The sequence below is a fragment of the Ammospiza caudacuta genome, chromosome 14 (genome assembly GCF_027887145.1).
Source record: "Ammospiza caudacuta isolate bAmmCau1 chromosome 14, bAmmCau1.pri, whole genome shotgun sequence".
NCBI lineage: Eukaryota > Metazoa > Chordata > Aves > Passeriformes > Passerellidae > Ammospiza > Ammospiza caudacuta.
In genome coordinates this window covers 8662919-8688074 of record NC_080606.1, presented here as the reverse complement: position 1 = coordinate 8688074, position 25156 = coordinate 8662919, and the positions used below count along the sequence as shown (strand labels likewise).

The window sequence follows — 25156 nt, the reverse complement described above, 5'->3', positions numbered from 1 at the left end:
AGATTTAAGAGTCTCGGATTTAAAGTGACAACCAGGGTTCCACCTTGGATCACTTTAAATCTGAGACTCTTAATTCTGTGATAAGTGGTAGATCACTTTATCTCTACCTTGGAGATAAAGATATCTCACCTTGAAGCCTGGTGAACTCCCAGATGTATAACAGCCCTTGATTTAGTATCAACTGTACTATAAAACCCATGCAAAAATGTATTTTTTTAAAAATAATTTCTCAGTAGCTAGGATTCCTTAAAACCACTTTACAAAAGTACCCTTTGATTTCAGGGGCAAGTCCAAGTGCTTAGCTCTATCTGAAGAAAAAAAAAAAAGGAAAACAATTCCTCACATCCTTCACATTACACAGCTGTTACTCCAAATGTAAAGCAAATAAACTGCACACCGACTTTCTGAAGCAGCAGCATTTGCTCCGACCTCACATCCATCCTAAGCAACTCATGCACTCAAACTCTAAAATTCATCCATTATACAAACTGACAATCTGGCAACATATTGGCTGAAGGAAAACACTTCCCACTCCTCCCAGTCCCATGCCCACAGTCATCTTTCCTTGCTTGTTCTGCTCCTTCATTTCCCAACACTGCCTGTGCTATTTATTTCCTTACTAAAAATTTGTTCAATGTGCCTTTGAGTTTTCTGCTATATTTGGGATCATCATAAATAACTCTCCAGACAATTGTACCATCAGGCCTCACACCCACACACTCCTTGTAACAAAGCTCTGGCTTTGGACCTTGCCAGGGCTGGGGCATCCACAGCCCTCCTGGGCAACCTGTGCCAGCCTCTCACCATCCTCAAGTAAAAAAGAAGTTGATGCCAGCCCCAGGTCAGTCCTGACCCAGAAGCTACTCTGAGCTGTGGCAGCACAGCTCAGCAGCAGCACAGGAACCTGCACAGGACACAGGCTCCCTATCTAGGGCAACAACAACAGCACCAAGAATTTCCACCCCCACCACTCATTCCTAACCTCTGTCTCACACACTTGGTCAGGTAAATAATGTTATGAACACCTGGCACACAATGGAAGCTGTATCTTGATTAGGAGTGCACTTCATAGGCAGTGCTAGGCAGGAACTGATAGCCCTGATAAGATGTGGGCAGGCACAGCAGTGCTGTAGTTTATTTACCTTCTGCCCAACCATTTCTGTTGATACCAGTGCAGATCTCACTAGGTGCTTTCTGAAGAGAAGGAAACTGAAACCACAGCTCCTAGGCAAAGCTGGCCACTGGCCAAATCTTTTTCCAAACAGCATCTTTTAGGTCATGTCCATATAAAACCAGCAAAACCAACTCACAGCTCCAGCATGCCCAGGACTAAGGCAAGGTCCTCCCCATGCACAGAGCAGTCTGACAAGGGGCCTTGGTGCTGTCAGGCTCCACAGGTGTAGGAGAAACCTGTCCCACCAGCTGAGTGTGTGCCTGACCTTCAGTGCCACACAGCTCACCCCGAGAGAATGGCCACAGAAGGAACAACCAGTGCTGCACTCAGTTTGCTTGCTTGTGCCTGCCTACAGAGTTCAACATTTAGAAGAAACAAATAGCTTCTAGGAGTGTCAGCGGATTATAGGCAATCCTAACTTCCCTCCACCACACTCAACCAAAAAAACAATAATAATCCATATCCACTGTAAACATAGCTCTGCCAGCAGAGGAGAAACTTTCTTAAGCCATCCCTTCCATACAGCTAGTCCATTCCAAATGGAAATGTGAAGGGCAGTAATCCCAGTTACAGGGAGGAGAGCAGGAGACTGGAACAACAATGAACACCAAAGCAGTCACTCTGCAGCTGCCCCAGAAGGCAGTAAAATTAAACAGTGTGGACAACTTTTGAGATAAGCCTTCCACAAAAAAGGCTGAAGACGTTGCAACATCTAAATAACAATCCAATCCATGAACAAACAGAAAGAAACCATAAATTCTGTTCCTCAGGAAATTGTTTTCCTCCTTCCATTCAACTTCCTTCTCTCCTGCAAAAACAAATGTCCTGAAGCACAGTAACCACATGCTTATTTGAGTATAGTATGAAATTTCCCTTAATCATTAACTCCAACTCTTTTTTAGTTTAAGCAATGCCTTACCCAGAAGGGTTCTTATAAAAGAGCACTCATTCATTTCTCATGCTAACTACCTAACTCTATTTATCATTAACTTCACTATATTTTGCATGTTTACTTGGCTCAGGCTACTGTTTGGTATTTAATTTGAGTACTAACTTTATTTACATCAGTGTAATAGGCTGCACATATTTTACTAGATAGATATCATAACATCACGTGGCACATAACTGTATGCTAAGCCTTGCCTTAGCAGTTTTTTAGGAAATGGTTTCTCCATTTTTATAAAAGAGCTGAAGCATTACCCTTGCATTAGGAGAAGGTGTCATCTGCTGAACTCTGCTAATTTATTATGCTGAAAGTTTATAGCTGCTGCTGTTGGATTATTCAATAGCAGCCAGTGGGCAGCACCACCACTGGCAGTGCATATTCCAGAGGGCATTAAAGGTAACACATGAGCTAACTGTGCATGAAATGCAAACACCTAAATAATGAACACCTCCTGAAACCCCCCACCACAGCAGGGTCTGGGGGGAAATCGTCTCTTTCAAGTTTATACAATTCTATAATTTAAGACAACAATGAAAGGGGAACTGATAAATACAAAGAACTGAGAGCTATGTTAAATATGTATTAAATAGTTTCCAAAATAACTTTTATGAGGAAATATTTAAGGCTTCTGTAGAATTGTATTAAAAGTCAAACTTTGTATCCATGCACAAAGAGCAGAAGAACTAAAAATGTCTGAAAATGACAAGTTTCATTTTAATGAAATGTCAGAGACTGCAGAACTTGGCTACCTGTCTTTTGATTGGGTGGAAAGACTGAAGACATTAAAATCTTAAACATATCTTAGGGAAAAAGAAAATCCATGTCTTCAGTCATTGCAGTTAGTCTGAGTTGACAAATTCCAAAGATTTAAAAAGCAGGACTAACAGAAAAAAACATCGTATGTTTCTAAGGTCTATCTGCAGCTTTATTTGCTCATTTTTGGCCTTGAAATTGGCAAGGCTACCACTGCAAGTTTGTCTATAATAGTAAATGACAACACACATCATATTCTTATTTTCTGCAACAAACCAAGATGCAAAGAGGACCAACAGAGGATGCAAGCAAGGACCAACATTACCCTTAACCTGACAATCATCTTTCACCATCATCAGGGACTTCAACTGTCCATTTACTTTCTATAAAACATTCCTCAACACCAAAGCCTTCTGTTACCTCCATCTATATTTACTGAACATCCTCACGGAAACGTTTTATACTAGCACTCCTTTTTTTCCCAGCAGAAATGCTTCATATTTCATTTTTCCCCAAATATTATATGTTATAAAGGTTTATGCTACAATTATTTCATTAAGGTACTAGGCAAACTGGATCAGGAGAGCTCTGTGCAGCCAGGGCAGGGACCCAGGTACTGCACGTGCACTTGCTTTTCGAACAAGTTTCAGAAATCCACAACGGGGATGCTCTAGAACACCAAAAAGCAAAATCTAAAATATTCAGCCAGTTTCTTGCTTTCGCTGAACAGGTGTTTAGTGACGTGAGGCAGAGAAGCCTGCGCTGGGCGGTGAATCACCTCTCCTCATCAGCATCAGCCCATCTCCGAGCCCAGCCTCCTCCCCTGCATCCAGGCGGGGGGCGGGGGGCTCCAGGGGCCGGGGGCTCCGGGGGAGGCCAGAGCTCGGCCGAAGCACCGGGCAGGGCCCAGGGAGAGGCCGGGGATGAGCTCGGGCCCGGCGCGGAGCCGGGAAGGGGCGGGCGGGGGGTCCGGCTGCCGGCGGGAGCGACCGCGCTCGGCCCCGTAGGCTGCGGGCGTGACGGGGAGCGCCAGAGCTGCCCCGGAGCTGCGGAAAAGACCCGGAGAAGAGCCCCGGCCCAGGGCGGTGCTGGGGCGGGCAGGGGCGCTTCCCGCCCGGCTTCACGGAGGGCCGCCCCCCCGAACCCCTCGGCACTTCCAGGCAGCCTTTCCGCGCCGCCACCTGCTCCGGGCAGCGGCCGACGCTGCTCCTGCCGGCCCGCACCGGAGCGCCCAGCCCCGGTGCATTCTCTGGGCCCGGCCCCCCGAGCCACAGCCGCAGGGACGGATCTGACCCCGGGTAACCCCGCTCCTTCCCTGGCTGACCCGGCCGCCTCCGCCCCGAGGGAGCCCCGCGGGCCCCCAGGCCGGGGGCAGCGCCAGCCCCGCAGCCCCTCTTCGTGAGCGGGGCGACCCTCCCGCCCCTCGCCGCCCCCCAGATGCTGCCGAATGGCAATAAGGGGGGGAACCAACTCTGGCTCGTCCCATCTCACCCCACCCCACTCCATCCCATCCCACTCCATCCCATCCCATCCCCGCTGCGCAGAGTCCTCACTCACCGTGCCCAGCCCCGGCGTTGCCGGCGGAGATCACAGCGCTACCGGTGGCAGTACCGGCTGCTAAAATGGCTGAGGGCGCGGGGGAGGAGCGAGCCCCGCGCCGCCGCCGCCAAGGCCGCCCAGTCCTCCCTCCCTCCACTCGCCACCGTGACGCGCTGGGGAAGGGGCGGAGGCGGCCGCGGACCCGAGCCCGGGGACACGGTCAGTGCTGCCGCCGCGTCCCGAGGTGACCCCGGGATTCGCAGGCTCGTGAAGGGGTGACACGGGACCCCGGGCTTCGGGCAGAGCTCGGTTAGCGCGGCCCTTCTGCGGGGTTTGTCGCAGGCCGCGGGGCAGGCCGAGCCTCGGGCACACGGCAAAAGGCGCTGCCGAACCCCAGCCCCGACCCCCGGGCAGGCTCCCGCTGCAAGCAGCAAGGCCGCCAGTCCGGATCTTACAGGCTGGAACAGACGGCTCAGATGTTTGTACCCCAGTTTTGGCTGCTGGCAATCTGGAGACCACCAGGCCCGGTCGGAGGCCCCTTTCGTCTTTATTCAGAACACAAGGAACGGGTTTCAGCAGCAGTGCTGACGAGAGCGACTGGGATTACTCACAGCGTGGTTCAAAAAGCCAGAGGCTACAAATATCCCCATGATTCATGCAAGAGTTTGCCAGATGGTTTTAGCTGTTTTGGAGTCTGAGGCTTCTTCGGAAGAGAACTGGCACAAAATAACTTGTTTTTGACAATGCCACTTCTTAATAGTGTGTAGGGGAAGAGGAAACATTTGGTGCTCCATCTCTGTGGAACAGAAGTCCAGCAGGATCCTCCCCCGCCCCATATGGAGTGGGACAGAGTGTGAAAAAACAAAATTGGCATATATTACATAGCCATTGCTATATTTGGTAACAGGTTTGCTTCCATAAAAGACAGCACCTTGCAGGAGGCTAAAGGGTTCTGGCAACAACTGCACATGCAATGCGGATGTTATATTCAATAATTCCTAGAGAAGCAAAAAGCACATCACTTCCTTGGATAGAGGCTGAGCTGAATCACTGTGTGGATTTTGCTCTCTTTGGACTATATGACATTTGGGGCAGTCTGTTATACTCTCACTTTTTTCTAGTTTGTTTCAAACTCCATTGTTTTTCTTAATGTCACATCATCACTAATAAGAGAACCTGGATTGCACAAGATGCCCAAAGGCATATCTGTTTCATGCAGATTACTTTTTTGATGTAGTTTCCCTAAATACTTAGAAGAGGTTGGGCAAACCAACTTGCCACAATTTTTTTTTTCCAACTAGAACACTGACACAGCTTCTTTTCTAAATCTTTGTCATGAACAGTAAATAGGCAAGAAACTCTACTTGTAATTTATTCCAGCTATTTTGTACTTCTTACAGTATTAGATTTTGAATTAAGTGCGTACAGATTTACCTTGATGTATCCTGCTGGTGGGTAATGAAGGTATGTCTTGTGGCCTGTCTTGTGTCTAAGCCAGCTGAAGCACTGGAATGACCACAGTGGATGAGAACAATGCCTGAGGTAGAACACGATGCTGTTCTCAACAGTGGCTGGCCATCTCCTGGAAAGATGAGGACTTCTGCAACTTTGAGACCTTTAGTTAGAAGTAGCCTGTATCTGATCTTGATAGACAATGGAAAAGAAATCCAATTGCTTTCTTAGTCCTCTGAGCTTCCAGCATCTACAGCTTGATGTCATTCCACAGTCCAGCTTCATGCTGGGTGGAAATCACTCCTGTATGTTCTGTGCCTTCTGTCTGGTATTTCCATATGATGTCCCCTGACTTTTGCATTAGTTAACCATTCTCTCTTACCTCTCTTCATGCCACTCCTTGTTTTACAGATTTCTAACACAGATTCCTTGCACTACTACCATACTCATCTCTCTTCTAGGCTGGCAGGTCTCACATTTTCCAGGTGCAGTTTCATAGTACCTCCAACAGGTCAGAGTTTCCATCTCTGCTGCAGACTGCATGTCCTTGCTGCCAGCTGGATTCCAGGTGCCTCAGGTTGTGCACTTCTGCTGAGTGTAACTCTTCCCTCTCCTGTCCTCTCCTTTTATGCCCTCCTTGCTGAGGGAGGGGAGATCTCACCAAGCAATGGAACCACCTCATCAACCTCTTCTTGGCCCCACTCTGCAGGGTTTGTCCACTCATGTCCCCAGGCCAGGCACCACTGACTGACACCCAGGCATCAGTGGTGGTCTTGGGGATGCTCAACAAAGATGAACATCTAGGTCAAACTAATAATTTCAGCAAAACTGAAAACAAATTTTGGTTAATTACAATTAAGGAAAAAATATAACCTGTCAGGTTATCATTAGAATAACGAGTTCTAAAATTATGCTTACTACAGACAGGGTGAAGAGTCAAATACACTTTGTTATGTGGAGGCTTTAGAAAGAGCACCATGGGAAACCTTTCCTGCAGCTATAGGTATGCAAATACCTGTCTGATTTTCATAGGATTTACTGATATAGAATATGCTCTTTTGTTTGTCATAAGATACATTTTCATTTAAACCAGTTCTTTGAAAGACACCAAACATTCTGTTTCGAAAACAAAGCAGAAATGAATTTACTTGCTCTTTATAAATAAAGCTGTGGTCAACTAGTAGTTCCCTGAGGATGTGTGATACTTCCAAAGGCTTTAAACAGGAAGATAAGACAAGGAAACCTATGGTCAGGAAGCTGACATTCACTACAAGATGTGTAAAATGTCTTTGTAAACTTTTAGAGGAATATTTCAACAAAAATTAAAATTATCTTTGTGTAACAAAATGTCACAGTATCCTGAAAATCAAATCTGACTGAAAGGATTTTTGTTGTCTCTGGTGTTGCAACTCCTTTGTATCTTTCCAGTAAGAAGCACTCACTGAAGATCTCTGTGGGATGTGATGAGTGTAACAGCACTTCCCAGACAGTGAAGTCACTCTGCACTGACGCTGGTTTTCAGCCTTAACACAGAGGTCAAAAGAAGAGAAAGGGATCTTGAGGAGAGGCTGAAGCCAAGGCCTCTGGTTTTCACCCAGGATTCAGTGCAAGATTGCAAAGAGTAAAGAGCTTCTCACCTCATTCCTGATATCAGCAAAAGGATTGCATAATCTTAGCACTTCTAATCTAAGTAATAAATCAATATCTGGAGCCTTGTGGGTTGTTTATTTATATTAAGAGAAGTGACTGATGAAATCAACTATTTCCTAAATACAGTCCTGTTTGTCTTCACAGACTGTACAGTAGGAATCAAAATAACGGAAAACAAAATTTGTACACAAACATGGCCATTTTGGAGCAAGCATTCTCCCAGAAAAGTTGCCTGGGTTTCATCTCAGGCTGGTGAAGTTTTAGTGTGTCCCTTTTTGCACACTGAACCTCCACATGAATTCTGCCCATAGAGAGTAATGGGCTTTTGTTCACTCCAGACTTTTTTAAACTGACTCTTGTGTTTTAAAAGAAAGCAAAACCAACGTAGCAGTCAGTCATATACGCTTAATGACACAAAGACTTACTGATATCTCCAAGTAAGTGCACTCCAAGAGGGAATTTCCAGTAGGGGGAACTGAAGGATGGCTGTGAATAAAAGGCAGCATTTTAAGAGAAGGGTCTGCTACCAAACATATGAATTGTTTTGGTTTTTGATGGTTTTTGTTCAAGCTTGTTCCATTCCTCCCTTAGTCTTATATAGGAAACCAGATTTAAAAATTATCTGCAAATCTGTTTATAACAGTTGTCAAAGAATAATAAATTTCTGTATTTTTATAGGAAAAACAAAAAACCCTTTATTGCATCTCCAGCCATAATACTGGGCCTCTGGGGGAAGGAGCAGGAGGAACCTAGAGACAAAGTCTGATGGGTTCTCTGAACAAAAAACCTGCAATCAGTTTTTCCCCTCATGTACCCAAATATGACTTCTCACTTGGAGTCATTGTGCAGAAAAATGAACTGCAGCTTGCAAGCACTGAACAAATACTTGCATTCCATAATTAAATCATTGGTTTAAGCCCTATTTCATGTGTGAAACAGAAACACGTACCTGCTTGCAGACATAACTTTTGTATTTTGCAAAACCATCAGCTTCATTACCTGCTCAGATGTGTGCAGAGGTTAGAGCTACTTTGATTTCCAGAGGTAATTCCTGACAGTAACACTCTGCTTAGGCTTCATCACCAGAGCAATGACAGCACACATGTTCTGGTTTTCTCTTTTCCCTGATTCTTTCCTCCAATGAGCACCTGGTTATTTACTGTCTTGGGTCAAATCAGCACTCACAGTTCCATTGGTTGGATCACACACTACACAAAGCCAAAGGAGAATGTAGTTTCAGTGTTCTCTTACTGTCCAGTTTGTCACGGAACTGAAAAGCCCTACCTGAAGCACAGCCTTAAAGTATTAGATCAAAAATAGGATGCAGTGTTGGACCAAGAATTCCTGACTGAAGGATATACATTTTAAGAAAGGAAAGCAGTATTGACAGCAAGATTTCTGATATATACCACAATAACACTAGGGAAAGATGTGGAACTCTAAATTTAATGTTGTTGGTGCCAACAGTTACGTGTCTTATTGGCAGAACAATCAGTAGATCACCACAGAAAACAAAATACCTCAAAGTAGACTTCAGAGGAAACTTTGAGCAGCCATTGCAAAAAAAGATTGAATAGTTAGCACATAGTGAAATATGTTCTATGCTGCCTAGAGACATTCACACGAAAGAAAATTAATTGCTATGGAAATGAAATGTTTTATTTAATTTTTCATAAGATTCAGTCTAAAGTGCATAACCCCAGCTAACAGTAGCCACAACAGGCCAGCCATACTACAAAGAGCCCATGAGATTATGATGCATTATGGCTGAAAATATGGCTAAAAATTGTCTTCTTTCAGCATCTCTGTACTCTTCTCACCAGGATCTCTTGGGTCTTACAATCTCCTTTAAAAGAATCATAACATTTTAAATATGGTGCCCTAATTTAGAATGAAACCATTTGGGGAATTCATTAGAGCAAACACTAGACTTCAGTGAAGACCTTGACCTCAATAGTTTTTCTGTTTACCTATGTGATGGCAGAATTTTTTCACAGGAACAGCAAGGCCAGCTCCAAACTGACATTTTTTTCCACAGCTGTTTTTTTATTTAGAACCTAGATAGAAAAAAAAGTTACTCGTTCACCTTAACTTTGTTCCAATTTTTCATTTGAAAATTTAAAAAAAAAAAATTTCAAATCAAAAATTGAAAGCTCAATTTAAAAAAATTACAATACTCCATTTTAAAAAGTAGCAGTAGTCCTAAGCATGTATGTTTGTGGGTTGGCTGCTCTTTCAGCTGCATTTCTGAGGAACAGAGAACAGGGAAGAACAAACAATATCCTCTGAGGTGCTCCTGTACATGTTGTTCTCACTGGGAGCACTTGCACATGCATTAATTCCTCTGAATTTGCACAATTGGGAAGTAATGTTGGTAAGGTTAGAATGACTCAACTTACTGCTTATCTGTTTGTAGCTATTCCTATAGACCTTGGGGGCAAATACATCAGTAGATTGCATGAAGGACAGATATCATCTTGTGTGCAAGCTGTATTTTGGTGCAGAAAGGAGTGGTTAACTAGTTTTAGAATAACTGGCTTCCTGTGTAACAATTTACCTATAATACAAAGATTAAATGATGTGTTTCTTTGAGTTTTGATATTTCATTTCTTAAAGTGAAAAACCAATCAACACACATAGTCCTTAACATTGAGACATTGAGCTCATTTCTATACATAATAATATAAAAATCTAAGAGAAATTGCTAAATTTTTTTGCTGATAGACCAGCAATCTACTCATATGCAAGCCTTATAAAGCCTCCTTGTTATTGTGAACTGTGTTGTGTGATTTTTTTAAACAACCTGTAAATGTTCCTCTTAGAACATGTGTTTCTATGGTTGTAAATCCCTATAAAAACAGTTCAAACTAATCCTGCTTTCATCAGGTATACTTTCTTTTTGTTTCAGAGATTGCTGTGCCCAGAGGGTAAAATTATGGAGTGGCAACACAGAACTCTAGCCCAAGGACAGAAGTATTGCATATGCTTTAAAGCAAGTAGGTAGCCTTCAAGTACTAAAATCCTCTGTGCATCCTGTCTGAATTCCAGCAAGCTGCCAGTCTGCCCTGACATGTTCCAGGAATTCTGTTTCAGCCTGTTCCTGAAATGGTAAGGGAGCACTTACAAGACAGTCTGCAGCTTCCATTCTTTAATGATTTACAAGACACTGCACCTATAAGAATCCCATTTACACAGCTTGTCAAAAAGTCAGGATTTTGCTGGAATTCAAATTGTATTCTTTTAATTCTGTCTTTGCAGCAAAGCTTTGAGTCAACTTGTTTTTCCTAGCATCACCTCTTTCTTTAGAGGCTGATTGATCACCACAATGTTTCCCATCAGCCCAACACAATGACCTCCATAGCACTGTGGAACATTGAAAAAGGAGCACAAATTCCAGCAGAAATGTCTTTTAAAATGCAATTTATGGACAGTTTTCTGTATTGGTACAGACCTCTTCAGCAATTTTGGCAGTCACACTGAACAGTTTAAGAAAGGTATATGATTATTTGGTCACCTTTTACAGACCCTTTAGGAGTCACCAATAAAACATTCCCCACACACACTTTTACCTCTCCCATCCATTTAGGTCTGTATAAGCTCTTGCTTACATGAACAAAGATGACAGAATAACAAGTTTCTACATTCGTAATTGCATTCTTCAGTCAACAACTCATTTCCTTTGCATAGTAACTTCATTGCCAAAATCTTTTGGGTCTAAACTGGTCTGTTTTCATTCATAATATCTGTGATACACAGGACATTTGTCCATGAAAAAAACAGAAATGTCAAAGATGGGAAGTGCAGCTCAAAGTACAAAAAAGGTATTGAAATTCTTACCTTAAAAAGTTCTTCCTGTGAGATGGAGGATTTGACTCAGCACTCAGATCTGTAGAGTACAAGAATTTGTAATGAAGAGTCCAGATGAAAGTCAGTCTATAACACTGTGGTAAAGTTAACAGAATTCTGACTCTTAAATGCTCACACTTGTAACATGGACTTCCCTTTTGGCATCAAAACAGAAGAGAATTCTACTAGCTCAATCAGTTTGTCAGATCAGTGGCTGCTACCTCCTTGTACACGTTGTTCCCCAGGTTTACAGTTAACGTCACGTATGCAAGAAATATTAATGGAATATACTTCATTTACTCCATACTTCCAATGACTATGCTTTTGTTTCTGTCAGTATTCTATTGCAAGTTAATTCTTGGAGTCAGTTATTAAATTTATTCACATGACCATATATGCAAATTGTTTGCAAAAATAATTATTGTTGTAGTAGGTACAGAAGAGGCAAATGTTTGTGAATGAAGCTCAGTTCTGAAATTCACAGGCCCTGGGGCTGGGGAGGGGAATGGCTGCACTGTGAGGAGTTCTCTGCCCCTGCTGCTCTGGTACTCAGGGTCCAACTCTGCCCAAAAGCAGACACCATCCCCCCAGCCCCCGTTATCTGCCAGGGTATCTGGTTCCACAGGCCAGCCCAGGTATCAGCATTACACAGCTGACAAGTACCCCGATAACAGGTTCTTGTTCAGATGAATAGTGTCACTTACAGACCTATTTTCTTACCTGATAGTGATACTTAAGAAAGATGATGCTAGGGAGTTTCAGCTTTAGCCTCTGCTGCCTACATAATTCAGTTCCTTCATTGGTATACAATGGAAGCATCCTCACATAAAAGACTTGTAACAGCTTGAGAAAATGAGAAGGCAGTGCAAAAATAGGCAGGATAACAAAGGTATATTATATCCACTGGATAACCAGCCTGAGCAACTCCATCTCTTACCAAGTTTTAGATTATTATTTTTCATTACTTCATCCACCTGTATTATCAAGAGATGCCTTTCTTATCTCCTCATTATCAAGGATACAAACAGCAGCAGGGCTGGTTTTCCTTTAAATATTATTGATCAGCATTGACAATGACACCCTTCAGGAGAAAAGTCAGGAGCAGCCCAGGTGTCAGCCCAGGACACCAGAGCACAGCAGTGGCAGCACCTTCTCTCCCCTCACACACAAGGGAGGGTCAGTTCTGCCTGCAGAGGCTGCTCAGCAAACAGAACATGTGCAAAGTGTGTAGCACAGGACCAGTCCTAGTTCTCAGAATTTAAAAGGTTGCTTAAACCAAAGCAGCTACATGTGTTTTTCTAAGACATGTTTCCACACTGGACTGATGTATGTTACAGTAAGATCTGAACTCCCCAAATACCAGCTACATGTTGGGCTGGTGCAATAAGTTCATTCCTTCTTATAAGCGAACTTCTCATATTAGAAAGGAATTCTATAATTTGGAGACAAACCACATAAGTTCATTCTTTCCCCTTTGTACCTCTGCTATCTATCAAATTTTGTTTTATAATGAGTGTTTGACAAAACACTGCTGTGGCAGGAGAATTAAAAGCTATGTCCCTATTCAATGTCATTCAATGTTACAGTGCCATTCACCTCCCTTCCCAGAAATGACTGCCCACAGGAGACAAGGCCTTAGATGAAATATTGCAGTGCAGAGTAAACAAGAACTCCTATGAGCAGCAGAGCTGATGAAGCCTTACAGGCTTTTAATAGATTTGAAACCCTAGCTCTTTTTCTTCCATGGATTCCCTGTTTAATAAGGATGCTCAACTAATGTTATTGCTATAAAAGATCATTCAACATTATTCACCATTTCCATGCTCAGCTAGGTTGCCATGTGACTGCACATGCAAATCCTGTGTGTCGTAACTTTGACCCAATATCAAATCCTTATCAAAAAAGCAAATTTGTGAGGTGGGACACCCTTTCCTCACAGAGCTTTTATTGTCAAGTCTTGAGTCTCTCCTAGTTATCCTGTGAAAGCTGCTTTGTTCCATGCTTCAGGTAGGAATTTTGGATAACAAAACCCACCAGCTTCTTGTTCAACTTTATTCACAAAATTAGATTTATAGTCAATGCTACTGTTTCATCTTTTTCCCTATTTTGTATAATAATTTCAAACATTACACACTTTTATACTCTTCTGCAAAGTGCTACAAGAGCACTCAAAGTACATAGAGTCCTTGCACTGGAGGGGAACACTACAGACAGAAATTGCACCCTAATTTCTAAGCATTTCCTTTTACTTTTGCTACTCATTTAATGCTAAAACTATAAATTAATTTCTGATTCTTGTTTCCAGTTTTCACTTTTTTTTTTACATAGCAAACCCACCAAATGCTACCTCAATGCAAATTCCATTACCTTACACCCCATGTACAAAATTTAGGATCTTTCAGAGTTGATCTTGCAAATGTACATAATTAACCTGGGGAAGTTATCACACAAAGCAAAGGAACAAGAACATGTATTTCCACAAAAAAGGCCCCATGGGAACTGCAACAGGCATTTAATGAGCTTCCACTGACTTTGGCAGCACAGGGCTCTGAGCTCACTTGGAGGGAATCAACTTAGATGGCTGAAATATTGTGAAATTAATCTCCATTATGACCCCACTGACTTCTCTGGTGCCACACTGGGCACGAGCTTGGCTCACATGCCATAAAAAGTGTTGGCATAAGCACAAAGGAGTTGAGTGAATTGTTAGAGGATTTGTGAGGAACAGGAGGCTTAAACAGTTTTAAACCAACAACACAAGATTTAACTTTAGACTTATTATTTTTCTATGGTATAACTTAATGGCAATTCCTCCTAATACTGGATTTAAAAGTTTAAAATAAGCCATAATAAGCCATATTCAATATCTCTGGAGGTCTACAGTAATTATACCAATTAAGCCTAATAACCACCTAAGTCTATAGGTTTAGGACATTCCCCTGGGTGCTAGCTGATAGCTCAGCCAAATACTGAAATGTCCCTCTCAGGCAAATAAACAAATAGTTTTAACAAATCAAGTTTAAAATGCCTACTACCTAGGCCATATTTTTATCATTATTTTGCCAACCCAAAATAATGGTAAATAAATGCTGTCAAGTTTTTATCTCATGATAAACATATTCCCAGAAGGATTCCTTCTTTTTTTCCCCACAGGCCAGGTGAGGAAATGGAACAAGGATGTGTAAGATTCAATGATAATATCATGGTTTTTGGGGCTGTCTGAAGACAGAATTGGTGCAGATCCATCTGAAGCTGGTAATGGGGGCTTTCTAAGAATTATTATTCATGATATTTCAAAGCAAACTGCCTCATTTGCAGAGAAGATATAAATCCTCTCTTCCTCCTTTCCCTAACACACTGTTTAAGGCTCAGACAAGAGAGGAGGGTAACAGTTGCATTTCAGGAATGAATTTTCAGAATGTGCTAGAGAATTTTACCATTTTCCATTGGTTCTACAAGCTTCAGACTACTACACTCTACTCCTTACCATTTAACCAAAATATTTCAGATTATTCTGACCATTCAACATCCAAACATACACGGTGGGAACCTCTTGCGTCTGCTAACAGGCAGATGTGTTGGGGTGGCTGTGGAACATTACTCAGGCAGGATTATCAAGAGTTTGATTTACTGCTTATTTTGACATTCTATTGACTCAACTTGAATCTACACTACATCCCAAACTGTCAGTGAATCGTGCTGCTCACATAGTTTACTCATTTTATTTTCAAATTATCTCCTCTTAAACCGCTCTGCCTTTGTAATATGGCAGTGACCAAAGACTTCTTTGCTAAAAATCTCCTGCTTTGCAGACAGGAAAGCACAGCTGTTCAATAGCAGTGACCTCTCCAGCTCTGGAAGATTTCCTCCGAGGTGCAAACCAGGCTGAAGCCAAGCAGGACCGGGCTGCCACCTGCTGTGCAAGTTTAGTTCTCTGTTAGACAGGGAGTAATTTTGTAACAAAACGTTAATTGCAGAACTCGGATCTCTAGCTTGTTTTCCAGCATTAGGAATCATCTAGAGGAGAGGAATTTGACCCACGTGGAAATGGGGAGAATCACCTCTTGAAGCACAGGTGTGCTCCCTGGTGCACGCTCACAGGGTGTCCAGGCAGGATCACAGCCTGGAGCCTCACCTGGGAGGGTCACACACACCTGCTCTGTGACATTAGTTCATGTGGGCACTCTCTACATGTGTTCATCCCAATGTACTTCAACCTCTACAAAAGAAATATCTCAAAATACCAACTCCTGAGGGCATTTGAACTATTTTATACAGCACATGAATGAATGCATAAGAACTGTCGGCAACCCTACAGATGATACAAACTTTCTGCTAAATGTTCACCAAATTGCACTTGTCTGCTTGACTGATGATTTCTTTCCTGTTGGTTTGGGTTTGTTTTGTTTCAAGAAAAGCAGATTTTATATAGATACCAAGTTTTTTTTTAAATATCCTTCTTTCACTTACATAATTTACAGAACATAGAATTTCACCGCACTACAGAAATAGGAGAAGGCATGCACTGTTATTGTGGTGAAGATTTTAAAGAATCTTTTAATGAGAAAACTGTACTTTATTCTGTTTGTGTAGCTGAACCTCTAGAATTTTCTTTGCTAATCTAGCAGCCATTTGTGCTCTTTGGACTTAACAGAACAGCAGCTAACAGATCTGAAAAGCAGGAATAACCTGAAATGTTTCAATCTGGAATATAATTTTGTTCTTCTTTCCCCCTTCCCTGGGTAATTTCTTCAATGACATGCTCCTGGAGCTCCTTTGAGCTTATGTGCCCACACAACAGTTTCAACTTATCTCTCTGTTTCTAGTAAATAATTTGGGCATATTTCTTCAGCATTAGTTGGAGTTTTAGACAAGTTTTAGAGTTTTGGAGTTTTAGAAGAATCTGTTGCTAAGTCCATATGATCTGCTGGGTAACAACCTGTACTGGGTTCCACAGCACTGACCTCCCATCCAGGCAGGAAGGGATTGTGTCAGGTTTGGGACTGTGGAAGAAACCTTCCAAGTAATCAGCCACAGGAGAAAACTCAGCCCTCAGCTCTGAAGCATGTGAATACCATCAGCCAAGCTGTGAAAATGCTCTCATGTACACAAGCCACGAATCCTGATATAGAAAGCTCTGTGGTAAATATTTTTAAGATTTTTGAAAAAGCTTAAGAGTGGCTGAGCCATCTGGAAATCACAGACCTGAAAAACTCTTTTGCATCCCCTGTTCTATTACTGGAAACTGTTAGCAACCATCCACTGATGTGGGATGGATAAAGGAGGCAATGGCTACATGATTCATCTGGATACCAAGATAAGAACATAAGCTGAGATATTAAATCTGCACAAGATATGTATTTTCTTGTTTCCTTCAAACACAGTGAACTACATTGGCCTCAGCAAATAACACAAAAAAAAAAACCCTCTTATATTTAAACATCACCTCCTTTAAAATAAATGCAATCCTTACATATTTCAAGAAAACTTAGTTCAAGTTATTTATCACTAAATTTCAGTCCAGTGACTGCTGCAGTTTAGAGCGAGTTCCTTTCTACCCCATCTCATCTGAGAACTACAAAACCTCTTACAGGTCTAACCTGAGAACACAATTCCTGCCTTCCTTCCTGCAAACAATGACTCCTTTTGCCAACTCCTGTTCTATCAGAATGCTTGGTGTGCCCAGGCCCCAGCCAAGCCCTCAGTGACCACATGGCCCTCATCCCTTCTGCAGAAACAGGCACATACTCTTGGAATTTAAAATAAAACTCCCTTATAGAAAAGCATTGTGTCTCATGCAGGTGTGTGATATATTGTTGGAATAGAACTAGTTCAATTTATAGAAACATGGAATCATAGAATGGCCAGGGTTGGAATCTCCTTCCTTGTGCTAGACCAGGCTGCTGCATCCTCACAGGGACGAATTTCTACTTAGGACCTAAACTAAACCAGCTCTTTTTCAGTTTAAAGCCATTCTTCCGTGTCCTGTCACTCCATGCCCTTGTCAAACCTCCCTCTCCAGCTCTCTTGGAGCCCCTTTAGGCAATGGAAGGTGCTCTAAGGCCTCCCTGGAGCCTTCTCTTCTCCAGACTGAGCAGTCCCAACTCCCTCAGACTCATTAATAGTAAATTGTTACTATTTCATTTCCTATGTGTAGAAAAGTGGTCATAGCAACATTCTCAAGGGATAAATCAACAGAACTTGTACTGCTACTGAAAGCAAAGTGTGTGTGTGGGTTATTGTATTGGTTACAGAGCATTGGGATGAGAATTTCAGGGGGTGACCAACCACCAGAGGGCTCGCAGCTCCTTCCAGGCTGTTCAATGAAATGGTTAAACGGGACCTGTGTCCCATGTGAGGCTCCTGCTCTTTGGGAAATGCATTACCTTGCCCAGAACCCATGCCAGTATACAACTTTTCCTCAATCACTTATTAAGACACACTAAAGACTTACCTCACCATGTCCTTACCACGGGCTGCAGGGGAATCTCTGCTCCAGTGCCTCCTTCTTCACCTCGGTGACCTTGGTGTCTGCAGTTGATTCTTTCACTTGTTCTTGCTCCTTCCTTCCACTGCAGCTGCCCAGGGGTTACTGTCTGTCCTGAAATCTGTTATCCCAGAGCTGTTGTCTCTGTTGGTGCTGGGCACAGCCTCATCCAGTCCATCCTGGAGCCAGCCAGCCTTGGCTCTGTTGGACATCAGGAAGCTTCTGGCAGCTTCACAGAAGTCACCCCTGTAGCCCCCTTGACTTCCAAAACCTTGTCATGCAAACCCAATACAAAGGAATAAGAGCAGCCTTTTGGTGTTTTAAAGTATCAAATTTCAGGGGTTACATTCACAGAAATGTTCAAGTGTGTGACTGACACCTGGGCATGCTAATAAATGATGGGAGGGTCTAACAGAACGCAGGTTTGGCTCAGAAATCTTTGTGAAAAATGCACACTTCTTGATCACTCACTGTAAAGCTGAGGTATCCAACACCTCCTTCCCAAATATCACAAGACATAAAAATACACTGTGATAACACAATTATGTAACATAATAGACCTGACCACATGATATTCCATGATAGAATGAAATGGTACAAATTTCATACCATTTAATTAACCAGAGATGTCACCATCTTCTCATTCCCATCTTTCACATTGTTTGTGAGACTGCTATTACATTTGTTTTACATTATGTTAAATATAGCAGTTCCCTGACTTTGAACACCAAATATCACTGTGGTTTTAATAACAAAGGCAAATTCCACACAGAAGGTTAGGGAAGACACAGTGTTCTGAATCCCTCAGGTTGAGGTTCATAAGCAGTGACAGTGTCTCACAATGTGAAATGAATTCTTAGTTTTAAAACTAAGAACTCAGTTGTAGCCAAAAAGAATTTCAGTAATTCATCATGGAGCCAGTGTGCTCAACAAACTATAGCAAAACAGAACAAAAATAGAAAGCACATATTCTTCTGCCTTAATATCTATGTAGATTTAGAGTGTGCCTCCTACGTATACCAGTCACAGCTTAACTCAACTCTACCAACAATTAGAGACTGAGAAAAGTGCTGTTAAGGCTCTGCTTCCAAGAGAAAGAGTTTGGATGGTTCTTTGTAAAATGCCTTTTATTATACTTAGCAATAATATGGGACTGGTACTGGACATAAAATAAAGCACATGACTTGAAAACTGAAAAATGGCTGAACAACAGGACACAGACACAAAAGGGAGTGTTCTGAGGCATAAATGTTTAGTGCTGATGTGTGAAAAGAGCACTCATAATTTTGTTCGTTCTCAAGATACTTCAAATTTAAGGAGAACATCTGGATGGAAGCTTTAGTTTTCTTAAGAACATGTGTTTTATAGATCCATTTTTTCAGACTCAACAAAAATATATTTTCCCAAGCTCCAAACAACTTCAGAGACTGTGTTTACTCATTTAGAATATGAAACTACAAGGAAATATTCCCATTTTTCAGGTGGCTCCTCCACCTGTATTGCAGAATGACTGGACTGTTTGACCTCTTAATTTCAACACAAATTATCCAAGTGCAGATAAACTGTCAACTATGATTTTCTTTATCTCAGAGCAAACTTTGCTGATTCACGATAGTTCTGTACTTTCCCTCGCTTTTACATCCACCTGTTTTTTGTGTCTATTAATACTGCAGCATTTTATGTAAGGGTAAAACTAAATCTAATAATGTGAACATGACAGAAATGTCAATCAGAGAGAAGCTGGTTCATGCAGTTGTCATCTAGCAAGTTTCTGCTGGTGCTTTATATTATTTTCAGTCCATCAGGTTAAAAAACATGACAATGTGATATGCTTTTTAAGCTTCTATTTTGAATGTTTCTAGTTGACATTACTTACTTTTTGGTATTGTCTAGCATATTTTCTAGCTAAATTATCTGACAGGGAGAGATATGACAAATGCAACAGACTTTCATCTTTCTCTCAAGAAAAGTCCTTGAGAGGAAGTAAGAAATTACACTACCATAAGCCTTTCTTTAAATTCATAAAAAATGCATGAGAGCAACGGCCTCAATAGAAGGAAGTCAGAATAACTGATGGAAGAATCTCTATGAACCTAGATTTGAAGAAAGAAGGAAAAAACACAACAAAGCAGAAAAAATAAGAACAAATAAATCCATCCTTAGTGAGTGGCTTGCTGTCAGTGTGTGCATCCCCTGTGCCCACTGAGGCCCTGCATGGCAGCTGTGGTGCTGATCTCCCTGGGGCAGGGACACTCTCGGGGTGCCCCTGGAGGCTGGGAGAGCCCTTACCCAGCATCTCACATCTGCAGCAAGGCAGGAGTGTTTGATGGCACATCTGGAGGTGCACTGCATGCTCCTGGCCTGGATCCATCCCCAGCTGCAGCTGCTCTAGAGCAGGGCAGGCAGCAGCAGTGTCTGACTGTCAGCACTGTCACAGTCCTGTGGTCAAAGTAATCATCAGCCCTTGCCACAGCCAGTAAAGCATTGCTTGCGGCCCCACTGCTTTCACAAGTGATCCAGGGTTTGATTACTTTCTGAAAAGTGGATAAAATGAGAAGAATTTTCTTAAGACTATATAAGCCCTTCAGGAGTTAGTAGAACTCAACCAGGAGTGTCAAAGCCATCCTAACAACAAAAAGAACACTGAAAATAAGGTCAGAGGAGGGATGTAGATGTACAGACTTCAGTACACAGTAGGGGAGCAATTGTCCTAATTTGTGAAGGGAAAGTAAATTTGATTTAATTCATGGGCTACAAGGAATGAAACAAGAAGGCCAAGTGAAAAGTGAAAGGAGGCAGGATGTAAGTAGGAAGCCAGAGAGAATGGGGTTCTGTTCTGTACAGAAACAGGACTTCTGGTTTACAACTGCTGTTGCTTTCTGCATACACAACTTGAATGTATTCATGCCCATAGTCTGCAAGTGCTGCCCAGAGCTGTTCTAGGTCTCATTTTGACTGCTCAAAGCATTTTCAGACTGCAATTATGTGCCCAGTACTGTTCTTCAGCCAAAAAAACTACAAACAAGGAAGATCTGTGAATATTGTTATTCACCAGAAACATTTCAGGACTTAAAAGATAACTTTGTTGCTCATTTAGCTTGTGGGTTTTTATTGTTTTGGTGTTTTGTAATACCTCCTGTACAACAAGGACACAAAGTCTCAAGTGCATCTACAGGTGTAACCACATACTGATGTATACAATCACATTGCTAAAGTACAGCAGCAGAGCTTGATGCTGAGGAAATTTATATCATTAAATTCAAAGGATTTGAGGACAGGCTAAAGCTAAGCATGTGCTTAAATGCTTTTTTGAATAAGAATTAAGGTTGTTTACTCCTTGTGCTTTGAAGTCCAGCTTGTGATGCTTGTTGATGATACCTACTACATGCAAGATTTCAGGCCTTGCCTTTACTTTCAGACTCACTAAAGATGGAATTTGGGAATGATAATTAGGGAGAGACAAGATGCAGAGCTTTCTTTTCCAGAGAGAGCATAAACTGCCTCTAAATTTCATACCTTGTCAGAGTGGTACCCACAGAGGCAGCAATCCCAGAGCTGAGGGCAGCCACAGAGGGGCCCTGACCTGAGCAAGGGCTCATCCCAGAGCATCCAGCCAGGCAGGAGGACAGGGCTGAAATGGTGCCAGGGGCTGCAAGAGTCCAGTGATCATTAAAAAATGAGGGAGGACAAGCCAGGTCCAGGGTCAGGCCAGGAACAGCACTCAACAAGTCAGGAGCAGCAAAGGCCAGAGCTGAGAACAGACTGCCCAAGGCCCAGCCTGGGACAGGACTGGGGCTCTGGCTGGTCAAGGGCTCCTGATGTGCCCAGGACCTGGTATTTCTTCATGGATTAACATGAGATTTCACCATTTTTATATTTAAAGAAGCCACTGACAGAAAAATAAATCTCATGCTAGATGCAAGAACAAGCCTCAGGCTCTCATGCAAACATTTTAGTTGCAGGAATTTATTGCTTTTAGAGAACCATTTCTATTGACATAGGAGATACATATGTTTACAGTGGATTGTAGTAAAATCCTAACTTACTTAGGCAAAGGATGAGAAGAAATGGTTAATAAAGAGAAAAGAGCAACAGCTTAGTGTTCAGTCAATAATACTGAATTGTTATTCATAGATTTCAGGGTGCTTTTCAAAAAGCTGAAGAAACTCAGAGAGAATGAATGAACTGTGCATAAGCCATTCAGCAGATTGAGATCAGAAAAGCAGATATTTTGGGTTTATTTTGGATCACAGTCTGAACATGAATGATCCATATTGTGTTGTTGCAAAGAAGTATCAGTTGTACCAAGATATTAAATTTTATGCCAACCATGCTCCTTCTTTCTAATGAGTGGAATATCACAGCAAGACAAGAAATCAGCAGGTCACCTCATCCACTGCCACAGCCTAAAGTAGGATCATATAGATCAGCAAAGTGCTCCAGGTCACACCCAACTCTGGAATTATAATTGTAAAGTTAATCAGCTTCCTCAGTCAACCAGAGCCCCAGAAAAATTAATGCTGGCATAAGACAGTGAGGCAGAAAATGAGTAGCAAGGGGAGGAGGAAAGGCAGAAATTATTTATACCAGTATAATGTGCTGAACTATGATTCTACTTGATATTGCTGAACATCTTTATTATTTATTTTAAAGTTATTATTTATTTTAAATGTTCCCTGAATGGTCAAAAAATATTTTGAAATGTAGTTCTGTGTCCTCCCCCCTTCGCATCACCTGCAAAATTAATAAGAATTTTCTCTGTTCCATTATTTAAATTGTTAATATCAATAACACAAAGACTCAGACTGAAGACAGGCTCTAAAAAACCAGCAATATATCCTCTCCTTTTGTGAGTGAACTATTTCTTGCTATGCAGGAAGTTTTGTACAGACCTCATAGAACATTTACCCAGACTGTTTTTCTTTAGCTTTTTAAAGAAAATGTCATGTAAGTGTCATAAGCATAATCAAGCTGACAACAGGCTCTGTCCTATCCGTAAGGCCTGTTCCCTATTGGAGGAGAAAAATCAAGTTATCTGGTGTGATTTATTTTTGACAGATCCATGTTGACTGCAATTTTTCTCTGGTTATCATCTAGCTGCTAACAATAGTCTGTGAGGTTTATTTGTTCAAGGATTTTTAAATTAAGTTACTTACACTCAAATTGAGCTGTATTTCTCTGGCTCCATCCCCTCTGATAACAGCAATGTTCAGTTGCCTCTTCAGTTTTTCCACCATCTCATTTACCTTCTTAATTCTTCAACTGTTTTTCAATCACATTCTCTAGACTCAAACTGAAAACATTTGGTTCATTTGAGTGCTCCTTATCTGTTCTTTTCCTACTCTGGGCTGAGATAATTTTGTTCTCAGCATCACCAGTCCCAACTATCTGCTTGTGCATGGTCTTTTTTGTAAGTCCAATACAAGAGACACCAATCCCTTTAGTTGTCTTCATAATTTGTTGATAGATTTTCTTCTCTGTTGAGTAGGGGGTTAATAATTTCTCTATTTCCTTCTTAGTACAAATACATGTAAAGAGCAGTTTTTATCTAGTAACTCTTGACAGTTCAATGCAGCAGTACCTTTTTTAGTATTTCTTTCTTATTCTTAGTGATTTGACCCATCTTCCTTTGTATTTTCTTCATGTGCTTAAGGTCAATAGAGACCTCATGATGTGGCCAAGCTAAGCTTACTGCGATTTCTGTTCTGCTCACAATTGGGATAAATGGCCCTTTGAATTATTTTCTAAAGAATTATTGCTTTTCTTAACTCCTCTCTTTAAACTTCCTTCCTGTGAAGTCTTAACTATTGATTGCTTAAATCTTTAGAGTTCATGACTTCTGTCTTTATTTAGCTGTGCTCTTTCCCTCCTCTTTAATGGACAACAAGCTATCATTTTGCAAACACTGTTTTTGTGAGCAAAATGCTGCCCACTTTCATGTTTTCAGCCAGTTATTCTTTACTGGCAATCTCTGAAAAAAACACAGCAATCCCAAATCACTCAACCAAGCTCTCATATTCTTGAGGCTAGGCCATATTCTAAAGAAATCACTACATCTGAAATACCAGCACCTGACAATGTGCTGCTGTTCTAATGGAAGGGTTTTTTCACTTCACCAGAAATAAGCTCAGGGAAGAAGTCAGAGACCCAGACCCCAGACACTGCCAAAGGTGAGAGACTGAAATGCAGAGACAAGATACAAAACTGCCTGGGATTGCTTCCAGCTGCAATAGCTGTCCTGTCGTATGTGACTGAGGGAGTGGAAAGGACAGATCTGTCCCAGGTTGTTCATTGGCAGACCCCTAAGAGAAAACACTCTGTGCTTTGTGAGCAGTAATCCTGTGTTTTAGAAATAGAGTATCTTTTTGAACAGCTTAGAAATAGAGGAAGAAGAAAACTGGCAAATATTGGCGTTAGTGCTGAACTGCTTGTTTTGAGAATTCAGGCTGTGAAGCAGGGTAGTGCAGTATGTGTGTGTTGCAGGTGTGTGTGTCTGGTTAATGGAGCAGGAATTTACAGGAACATTGTGCTGCAGGTTTAGATCAACAATAGGGGTTTTAATCAATCAGCAGTGACTGAAGAACCAGCATTTTGTAGAATACTTATTAAGCTCAAATTGTGGAAAGGAGTCCTTGAAGATTTTGGAAAAGCCTGGTGGGATCCCTTCTCTCCCCAAAAGGGAGTAATTTCATCCACAGCAGTGGCAGTGACATACAGCCTCCAGCTTTACAGACCAGGTGCTGCTCCTGCTGTGTCTATATAGAAATCACTTTGACTCAGCCAATATTGGTATCTAACTGGTCTTTTCAAACTTATTTGTGGAACTAAGCTTTTATTTTCAATTAATCAGGCTCAGCAGTTTGGCCAGTGATGGTGCTGTCCTAATGCTGTCCTGTGGAGAAGGAAAGCTCTGAAATAATCAGGATGGGGAGAGGAATGTGCTGCATGCAGGTAATGTGAAATAAAATTTTTAGGAGTCAGCTCTCAGGGGATGACCTGGCTCTGACTGCCTTGAAAATATCACCTCAACCTGCTGCTCTCTCCGGATCCCCACAGACCTTTGCCTTTCCAGAATGCTACAAACCAGGAACCAAACCCTGCTTTGCTACACAGGGCACACATGGCAGTAAACAGTCTGAGCACTGAGACTGCTGGGGTCTGCGCTCTATGTGAGGCACTAGGCACACCTGGCTGGGAAAACCTGTGTGTGACAGGAGGCACACCTGGCTGCGGGCACTGTGTGTGACACTGGGCACACCTGGCTGGGAGCACCGTGTGTGACACTGGGCACACCTGGCTGCGGGCACTG

The 25156-nt window shown here is 42.1% G+C and overlaps 1 protein-coding gene across 2 annotated transcripts in view; it reads right to left on the bottom strand.

The window, feature by feature from the left end:
• ACSL4 (acyl-CoA synthetase long chain family member 4) overlaps positions 1 to 4462 on the bottom strand; it is a 38246-nt gene extending 33784 nt beyond the window's left edge. The window contains exon 1 of one of the 2 annotated variants that reach the window (XM_058813977.1): positions 4431 to 4462. The gene's annotated coding sequence lies outside the window, so the exon portion shown is untranslated. The remainder of the gene's footprint in view (positions 1 to 4430) is intronic. The other variant, XM_058813976.1, reaches the window with a different exon arrangement.
• Between the last annotated feature and the right edge of the window lie 20694 nt (positions 4463 to 25156).